Genomic DNA, 10,058 nt, shown 5'->3' with positions numbered 1-10,058 from the left:
TTTCTACAATCTAACTATATTTCTATGAATCAAAACATTCTAGAAAATTTCCAGAACAAACTTCAGGAAGATTCATGAAAATCCGAATTATAGTTCAGGAAGATTAATGAAACTTACAGTGTTACAGAAGAATTTTATATATAAGAATGTATATATACAGTGGCGTCGGAACCGTGTGGGCTGTGTGGGCTTGAGCCCACCCATGAATTTTGATGGGAGGGCTCAGCCCACCCATCAATTTCAAAAAATTATATGGGCTAATATCTCTAAAAAAAAAAAAGAAAAAGACGAGCCCACTGGCTGTCTTTCAAAAAAAAAAAAAACGAGCCCACCCATCAAAAATTTGGTTCCGACGCCACTGTATATATATATATATATATATATATATATATATATATATATATATATATTTTTGAATAGTCTTGAATTTGATGTTGATATATATGTTTAATTTGAGTTTAATAATCGGGCGTAACATCAATAAAAATAATATTTTTATTGATGTTACGCCCGATTATTAAACTCAAATTAAACATATATATATATATATATATATATATATATATATATGTATGTATATATATATATATATGATGATAGTTTTGTCGACGTTGATACATATTTGTAATATTTTTGCAGCCCAACCGTCGAATTAAAAAAAAGATTAAATAACAAAATTATTTGTCCTAAAGATGCAATGTTCATGAATAAGATCTTTGGAGTGAAGTTAAATGAGTGGGCATTTTCAATAGCGTGCTGTACTAGGGTACTTTTGAATTTTTTTTGTTTATGGTGGACCACACTTAGTTCACCTTAGTTCATAGTCTCATTCTTTTGTGTACATATTGTGAGGTTTGTCCAATATATTGGAAAGAACAGTCGTTACCAGAAACAGAATATACTACGTTAGTATTGAAATTGGTTGGAGTAGGAGATTTAATGTTCGTAAAAATTTTTTTGAAGGAGTGTAAGGATGAGTCTGATACTAGAATGTTTTCATCTAACAGAATTTTGGCAAAATATTATTATAACTCTCAACGTATGGAATGCTGCAGTAAATAAGATTGGTGTTTTTGGTGTTGGTAGTGGTATTGAGAGAATTAATGTGTGCTTTTTAAAAACGTTTGTCTTTTTGATTAACGAAATAAATAAGATTTTTTGGGTAACCATTTTCAATTAGAGTTTTTCTTATCAGGGATAAATTTTGTGGATGGAAAGTTTGGTGAGACAACAAAATAGCGTGGTCTGTAAGGGAAATAATTTTGTTTATTTTATAGTTTCTGGAACAGTATGAGGAAAAGTGTAAGAACCTACCCGACCATGTAGTTTTCCTATACCAATTTGTTCGAATAATGTTGTTAGAATTATAAACAGAAACATCCAAGAAATTTAGTCTGTTGTTATTTTGTAGTTCATGTGTGAATGTTATATTATTTTTAAAGTTATTGAAAAAATCAAGTATTGTGTTTGTATGATTTTTGTTAATAATAAAAAAAGTGTCATCTATATATCTAGTATAAAAGTTAATCTGAAATTTTAAAGTTGAGAAAACGGAAATTTTTAGGGTCTGAAAATATATATATATATATATATATATATATATATATATATTATAGAATTTTGTGATATGAGTAAAACGATTATTAAATGTTAAATATGAACAACACAACACTTAGATTTTTAACACACACACACACACACACACACACACATATATATATATATATATATATATATATATATATAGCTAATTTTATGTTTACTCCACGTTTCAAGCCATTCTGAATCGAATAAGACCAAATTTGAAAAAAAGTATGTGTGCGTGTATGTGCCTGTGTGTATGTTGTGTCTGTGTGTAAGTGTGTGTGTAAACAAATTTTTTGCCGTAAATCGACGTTTTCTCAAAAGCGGCTGGACCGATTTCAAAAATTTAAAAACCATTCGACGCACTTTGATGAGGACTATTGTTTGTCAGTTTTGTGCAACGATTTCTTTATAAGTAGCAAAAAAGTGAAAAAAAAAATTATCCACGTTTTAGCCCGCAATTCTGAATCGATTTTAAAAATTCAAAAACCGTCCGAAAGATATCGGTTTGGAATCGTGCTGATTAGTTTTTTGTAGAGATCGGCCTGGCCGTTTTCTTGTAATGGAGTGTTAAAAAAAATTGTTTTGACGATTTTTATTATTATTTTTTTGACGGTAGATACCATAGTCTTCTAGATCATACTAAAATATTACGGTCCTACGACAACTCGTTTAACTTTAAAAACTCGTCAAAGTTGTAAAAAAAAGGTATCGTTTTTGTGGTATTTGTCAAAATTAGACCTTCCATCGACGTTTGCTCAAAAACGCCTGAACCAATTTTAGAAATTTAAAAGTTATTTAATATATATCGATGAGGACTATGGATTCTCACTTTTGTGCGACGATCAGCCGAGCCGCTTCTTTGTAATTTGGAAAAAAGTTTCAAACCTTTTTTTATTCACATTTAAATTCATACTACCAAATCGATTTTAAAACATCAAAAACTGTTCGAAAGATATTAGTTGGGAATGATACTGATTAGTTTTAGGTGAAAATCTACCGAGATCTTTCTATGAAATTTACTAACTGTTAAACTGAATTAAATGTTGAGGAAAAATTTAAGCCGATTTCTATGAAACTCTTATTGGTGATATATATCATGGTCTTATAAAACTTACTAAAATATTACGGCCTTACGACAACTAGTTTAATTTTAAAAATTAATCAAAGTTTGAGAAAATTAGTAGTTTTTTGGCGTTTGTTAAAATTAAAATTAGACGATTTACTTGGTATAACGAGAAAGTACTTGGTCTTAATGAACACACCAAATCATTAAAGTATTACGAAAACTGATTCAATTATAAAAATTACTGATTTGTGAAAATTTGCTTTCAGAAAATACTCCGAGTTACCGTGTTCGTTCGTTTTCAATTATGTATAATAAATTCACTCGGAATACTTTTAATCACTCATAAATTAATTTATTTTTTATTGATTAAGTCGATTATTCACACATGTCGGAAAGTTTATGTAAACTTGCCTCAAGGCAAAATACCATTATCAACTACATATTTATTAATTACAGACGTTTCGAGACTATGGTATGCCTCGGTCTCAGTTTAATTTCAAAATAGTTAATTATATACTAGCACATTATTTAATGTTTTTAATAATTTAAGTGTTTCATAATTCAAGTGTTTAATAAATAATGTGTTAGTATATAATTAACTGTATGAGGGTATGACTGTACCTACGTACAGTTATGTCTTATGCCTAAACTCTAATGTACTGACAAATTATAAATTGCGGAGCGACGAAGTTACGGAGGGAATAGCTACTATAAAGAATGATCTTCTAACCTTTGCTGGAACGGTTTTCCACTCCGGTTGACGCCGGTACACATACAACGACAGATCTCTATTCACATATGCGGCGACTAATCACAATCGACCCGTATAGAAATGATATCATCGTGTGCAAATGACGAATTATTGGCACTCAATTCTTATCTTATTTGCCGTAATGCACTTCCATTGCATTTGCACGGATTTACACCCTAGTCGCGCCTAAAAAAGTTTTACTTCAAAAATTAAAAATCTTGATACAGAAGCCCAAAAAAATTATAACAAAATTAGTACTTATTTTTTAAATCTCCAAATATCTGTATACTCCCCTCTGTATCTCCGAACCCGCTGAACCTGCATTACCATCAATTTAATCGAAGCTTTATTTCTTCAATACAAGTAAAATGTTTTATGAATCAATCAAATTGGACACTTCCTTCTCGCGAAAACAGAATTACCACTCTTGGCACTTTTTGCCCTGTATCTTCGAAATGGCTGCACCATCAATAGGAATCGAATGTTGTTTGAATTGTGGGGTGGTCCCACATATAAAAATCAAGACACTACAATTATAAATGAAAAATGAAATTTATTACAAAATAAATATAATAATTTACAAAGTCTTCTTGGGTATTCTTCGGTTGGATTTCCTTGTTTTTCCAAGTGTTGGCTGCTCGACCCGTAGAGGATAAAAGAGATCGAGAAAGGTAGCTGCTTTCGTTATATACCTGGTAGCCTGACCCCCTCCAAACATTAGGGTCCCTAATAGTGTGGAGGCTAGTGTAGCTCTTTACTACTATTTCTCAATAGTAGGAGAGCTAGTGTCGCTGCAATACCCGCCTGGCGAGTCAATAAAATTGTGTTAATTTTATTGGATGCGAGGACGGACTACCCGTCCAAACCGTGTTCTATATTGATTGGAGGTATGTTCTGCAGCGCTGGATGGAGTTGGACTCGTACTTTGGTCGTCTTCTGTGGTGAAAGCGGGCTTGACACGATCGATGGATACTCTTACATTGCGTTCTCCAATTTTAATTTTCAATGTTTTGGAGTTTTGATCTATGACTTCATACGGACCTCTGTATGGACAAGAAAGCGCTGGTCGCAGAGCGTCTTCCCTAAGGAATACAAATTTTGCACTACTTAGTTCTTTATGTACAAAAGTCTTTTTCGATCCATGTGCAGATGTAGGTGTTGGATGTATCGTTTCGAAATGTCGATGTATGTTTTCAAGAAGTCGCTTGTTGGTATCTCCTTGCGTGTGCTGATTAAAAATTTGCCAGGTAGACGAAGCGGTTCTCCGTATACTAATTCGGCGCTGCTGCTTTTAATGTCTTCTTTAACAGAAGCTCGAATTCCTAATAAAATACTTGGTAGAGAATCCATCCATGACGGGTCTGCATGGCACATGAGGGCTGTTTTCAGTGGCCTGTGAGCATTTTCAATCAATCCATTCGATTGCGGGTGATATGCTGTAGTAGGAGTGTGGGAAATTCCTAGTAGTTTGGTTACGCCTTGAAAAACAGCTGAACAGAATTGCCGTCCTCGGTCGCTTGTTACTTGAGATGGAACACCAAAGCGTGAAATCCAAGAATACAGGAAAGCCCACGTTACACTTTCTGCGGTAATATATGATAGAGGAAAAACTTCAAGCCAACGTATGTAACGGTCTATAGCTGTGAATAGGTATTTGAAGTTTTCTGATTGTGGAAGTGGTCGGACAATGTCAATGTGAACATGCAAAAATCTGGCGGGTGGCACTTTGAACTCTCCAAGTGGTGTGACTATATGCCGACCAATTTTGGAGCGTTGACATGAGATGCAGCTTCGAGCCCAGGTTCTACAATCCTTGCAAATGCCAGGCCAAACAAATCTATCCGTGATGAGTTTAGTTGTGGTATTTATACCTGGATGAGATAGATTGTGCAGAGTATCAAAAATGTGTCGTCTATGTTCAGCAGGAACATAAGGACGTAATCGATTTTGAGATATGTCGCAATATAATTGTTCTTTGGTTCCTGGAATAGCGATGCGTTTCAGGTTGAGAGCAGTATCTGATTTTAAGAGCGTTACCAGTTCTTCATCTTCGTCTTGCGATTTAGCAATAACGGAGTGATTCAAAGGCGATGTTATGGCTTCTGCTCTTGAGAAAGCGTCGGCTACTATGTTTTGTTGTCCACTAACATAGCGAACATCTGTTGTAAACTGCGACAAGAAGCTTAATTGATTTAATTGTATTGGTGGCAGCTTGTCTTTTCGTTAGAAAAACGCGTGAATTAAAGGTTTGTGGTCAGTAAACCAAATGAAATGTCTGCCTTCCAGTAAGCTTCGAAAATGTTGCACTGCTTCGTATCCAGCCAAAAGTTCTCGATAATATGCTGGCCATAGTTGTTGTTTCTCAGATAGTTTTTTTGAAAAGAAGCCCAAAGGTTGCCAAGTGCCATTGATGTACTGCTGTAATACTGCACCGATAGAATGGTTGGATACATCGCTAAATAATGCTGTTTGAGCATTTGGAACAGGGTGTGCTAGTAATGTTGCTTTAGCCAATTCTTTCTTACAAGTCTCGAAGTTATCTTGAAGCTGTGGAGTTTAAGAAATTGGTTGTGATCCAGATTAGTAGATCCTGAGAGCAGCTTGTGTAGCGGAGCAAGAAATTCAGCTATGTGAGGAATAAACCTTCGATAATAATTAATCATTCCTATGAAGCGTCGCAGCTTTGAGTAGGTTGCCGGTAGCGGATATTCTTGGAGATCGTTGATACGGTCTTGTGGTGGCAAAGTTCCATCTTTAGAAATTTCATAACCAAGAAATGTAACTTTGGGTGCACCTAATACGCATTTCGCTGGATTTATGACAACGCCGTGGTCCTTCAGGCGTTGAAATAATTGGCGGAGATGATCTTGGTGTTCTTCTAGCGAAGTAGATGATATAAGAATATCATCTAGGTATGCGTAACAAAAATCCAAACCTTGTGTAACCTCATCTATAAATCGCTGAAATGTTTGTGCTGCATTCCTTAGGCCAAAAGTCATATACGGGAATTCAAACAGCCCAAATGGTGTTATTATTGCTGTTTTTGCAATATCATCAGGATGGACTGGAATTTGCTGAAAGGCTTTCACTAAGTCGATCACTAAAAATATAGTACATCCTGCTAAATTATGGGCGTAGTCCGCAATATGACGAACGGGATATTTGTCTGGAATTGTGCGTGAGTTGAGTAGCCGATAATCTCCGCATGGACACCACGTCGAATCCTTTTTCTGTGTCAGATGTAGAGGTGAAGACCAAGAACTATCGGATGGTCTTGCAATGCCTAATTCTACCATATTCTTAAATTCTTCTTTGGCTACGCAAAGTAATTCTGGCTTGAGGCGCCGTGGTCTCGAAGAAACTGGAGGTCCTGGAGTGGTTCTGATATAATGAAATGTTTTGTGTTTGCTTTCTTGACACAAGCCTGATGGTCTGGTAATGGATGGAAAATCAGCTAATAATTTATTGTATGCACTATCTCCAAATATAGACTTGACACTTTGTATCCGAGAGAATGTGACACATCCTGGAGATGACAGTGATGTCAATATTTTCATATTTAGCCAGGTCATTGATGATGCGGCATCGAGAAAATATTGCATCGACTATTGTGAACCACAATGTTGGTTTCTCACTCAAAAATGGCGGTAGATGCGGAGTGCGTGAGATTGCATCCAGTTCCCCTTTAGTATCCTGCATGTCTTCATTCATTATTTGTTTTTTCTTGTCCTCTGTGCGGATAGTCCTCTATGGTAGTTCAGCTCACACGCTATGTGGTCCAATTCAGCGTCGGGGTCACCCATTATGTGGGGTGGTCCCACATATAAAAATCAAGACACTACAATCATAAATAAAAAATAAAATTTATTACAAAATAAATATAATAATTTACAAAGTCTTCTTGGGTATTCTTCGGTTGGATTCCCTTGTTTTACCAGGTGTTGGCTGCTCGACCCATAGAGGATAAAAGAGATTGAGAAAGGTAGCTGCTTTCGTTATATACCTAGTAGCCTGACCCCCTCCAAACATTAGGGTCCCTAATAGTGTGGAGGCTAGTGTAGCTCTTTACTACTATTTCTCTATAGTAGGAGAGCTAGTGTCGCTGCAGAATCATTGAAATCCGTTGATTCGTGTCGCACATACATACATACACATTAAAGAGGGGTAACTCACTCCGGAGTTATCACTCCGATACAACTCCTCCCTCTGAGTGAATCCGAGTGGAGTTATCTCACAGGATTTGTCATATCCGACTTCCCTAAACTGGTACTAGTAAAAACTGGTATTTTCATTCCTCGACTGTTCAATTACGGTACGGAAAGTTCCAGCAATTGGCCTTAAGGCACGATGCCATGTGCCCCACAAGTTTCTGTTATGATTGTGAGCAGGGCGGTAGTGAGGTCACCGGGTGAATTATAAGATCTATAGAGCTCACTCGGTGAGGTCACTGTTACTTTCTATCTTTTGACACTTTTTAACATAAGAAACATATGAGAACAATGATTTTTTCAGATAATTGCGTCATATTAACCAGCATTTTAACATTTCACGCATTAAATATTTTATACTTGTTATCATATCTTTATATGAACTCTTGAATTCAATATTTCTTTACTTTATATATATATATATATATATATATATATATATATATATATATTAAGTTATGCTGTCCTTAAATTTATTACTTACAATTTTCATATTATTTTTGCAACAAACTTGTTAATATTAACAAGATTTACTGTAATAACAAAGGTAAAGTTTATGTGAGTTTAAATTCTTGTTTTTATAACCTTTAACAAAAAGCATAAATTAATATAAAAATAAATAAATAAATAATTTTATTTTCATAAAAGAAAATTTTTCCAATATTTTTACATAATGTCAAGAAAACTGTTTAAAACTATTACTTTGAAAAAGTACAACGGTTAAGTCTACTCCACATTTATTTTTCTGCTAATAACTTGAAATGCAGAGAAATGCACATATACCAATTGATTGGGATAATTGGTGTTGGTTCTAAAGACTTATCTTCACTATGCTGGTTATTAAAATCGATTGAATCTTAATTGGTTCTTTTCTTGTGGCTAATACTTGCAAATCATAATCAATAGTAACCAATTTATCAAAGTTACTGTGTTTTAAGTCATAAAATTCTATATCACAAAATTTGAATAAAGTTTTTTTTTTTTTTTTTTTTAAATTTTATTGGCCTCCGCTTTACAGCATTTTTAGCCACATACATTATTCATTTTATTCTTCATCATATTCTATACAATTCTTACATATATATTTCTTATACATTCATCATATATATACTATCTATTCTTATATCCTAATCTTCCATCCAATTTTCATTCTTCTTCTTGTTTCTCAATATGTTCTTCTCATCTTCTAAACTTCTTTTTTCCTATTTACTTCTATTTTTTCTCGTATTCTACAAATTAACAATTATTTGGAAGCGCCAGGAGTCGAACCAACGATCTCCGGCATGTGAGTCGGACATGCTACCTCTGAGCTACGTCCGCCACTTGAATAAAGTTAGAATTCAATTAATAATGTGTTTTTCAATGAGACTCGCAGGAAGTCTGAACGTGGAACAAACTTAGTTCTGAAACATTGAAAATGAATATTTCGTTTCAACTTTCTTTTGGATTATGTTTAGACTGCTAGTCGAGCGCAAAATAAGTGCTCAAACATAGAAAGGTATGTGACGTCACATGTCTGAGCAAGCTTTTCCGACGTCAATCGTCAATCAATAATATAATGGCAGTTGTCATGACTGATAATAATTCATCATATTAGTTAATTTAATTCAAATATTATCTGTGACAGTTCTATTTCAAGAATATAATGGCAATTGTAATGGCTGATAATGCTGTAAGAAATAATGTTAACAATATTGAATAATATTTATCGTAATAGTTAATTTACTTCAAATATTATCTGTGATTGTTTTATTTTATTAATATAATGGCAATTGTGATGACTGATATTTTTGTAAGCAATGATATTAATATTATTTCCCATGTAAAATAAATGTACATGAAATTGAATCTATCTGTTAAAATCAGTTTATATATTTTATTATAAGGCCTATGTTTGGCACGTAACATATGACATATGACATTATATCAATCGGGAGAGTTCCGCGATTGTGGTCGGCAATGCTTGTTCAGACATATGACGTCACATACTCTTCTGTGTTTGAGCACTATATACAACGGAAAACATACGAAGACTCGCAGTCTATGCAGTGCAATGTATATAAGATTAATACATATTTAGGTGCAATACTCCGATAAAATAGACCGTAAAATAGCGTTGTTGTGGCAAAACTGTGTTACGCGGATTTATTCATATAAAATGGTAGTAAAAACTGTCAAATTGCTATGTATTTGCTTTGCTGCTAGGCGTTTTAGATATAATACCTAACCTATAAAACGTACAAATGTCGAAAAAAATATATCATAGCTGCATCTTTCTGATGTGCATGCATTTATATCTAAGGTAACCATGCGCTCCAGTTTGGCCGGAATAATCTCGAATTTTAACCTTGTGTTCCGATTTTTAAAAGTGATAACTGTCTTGGATTCAAAACTTTTGTCCTATACTGTCTCGGGTTTTCAAAAAGGATATGTACAGGAAAATGAT

Source organism: Ctenocephalides felis, unplaced genomic scaffold (genome assembly GCF_003426905.1).
Source record: "Ctenocephalides felis isolate EL2017-DRISC unplaced genomic scaffold, ASM342690v1 CF-g0.4_SCAFFOLD_01886, whole genome shotgun sequence".
NCBI lineage: Eukaryota > Metazoa > Arthropoda > Insecta > Siphonaptera > Pulicidae > Ctenocephalides > Ctenocephalides felis.
The sequence above is the reverse complement of the archived record's forward strand: the minus strand, read 5'-3'. Positions refer to the sequence as shown.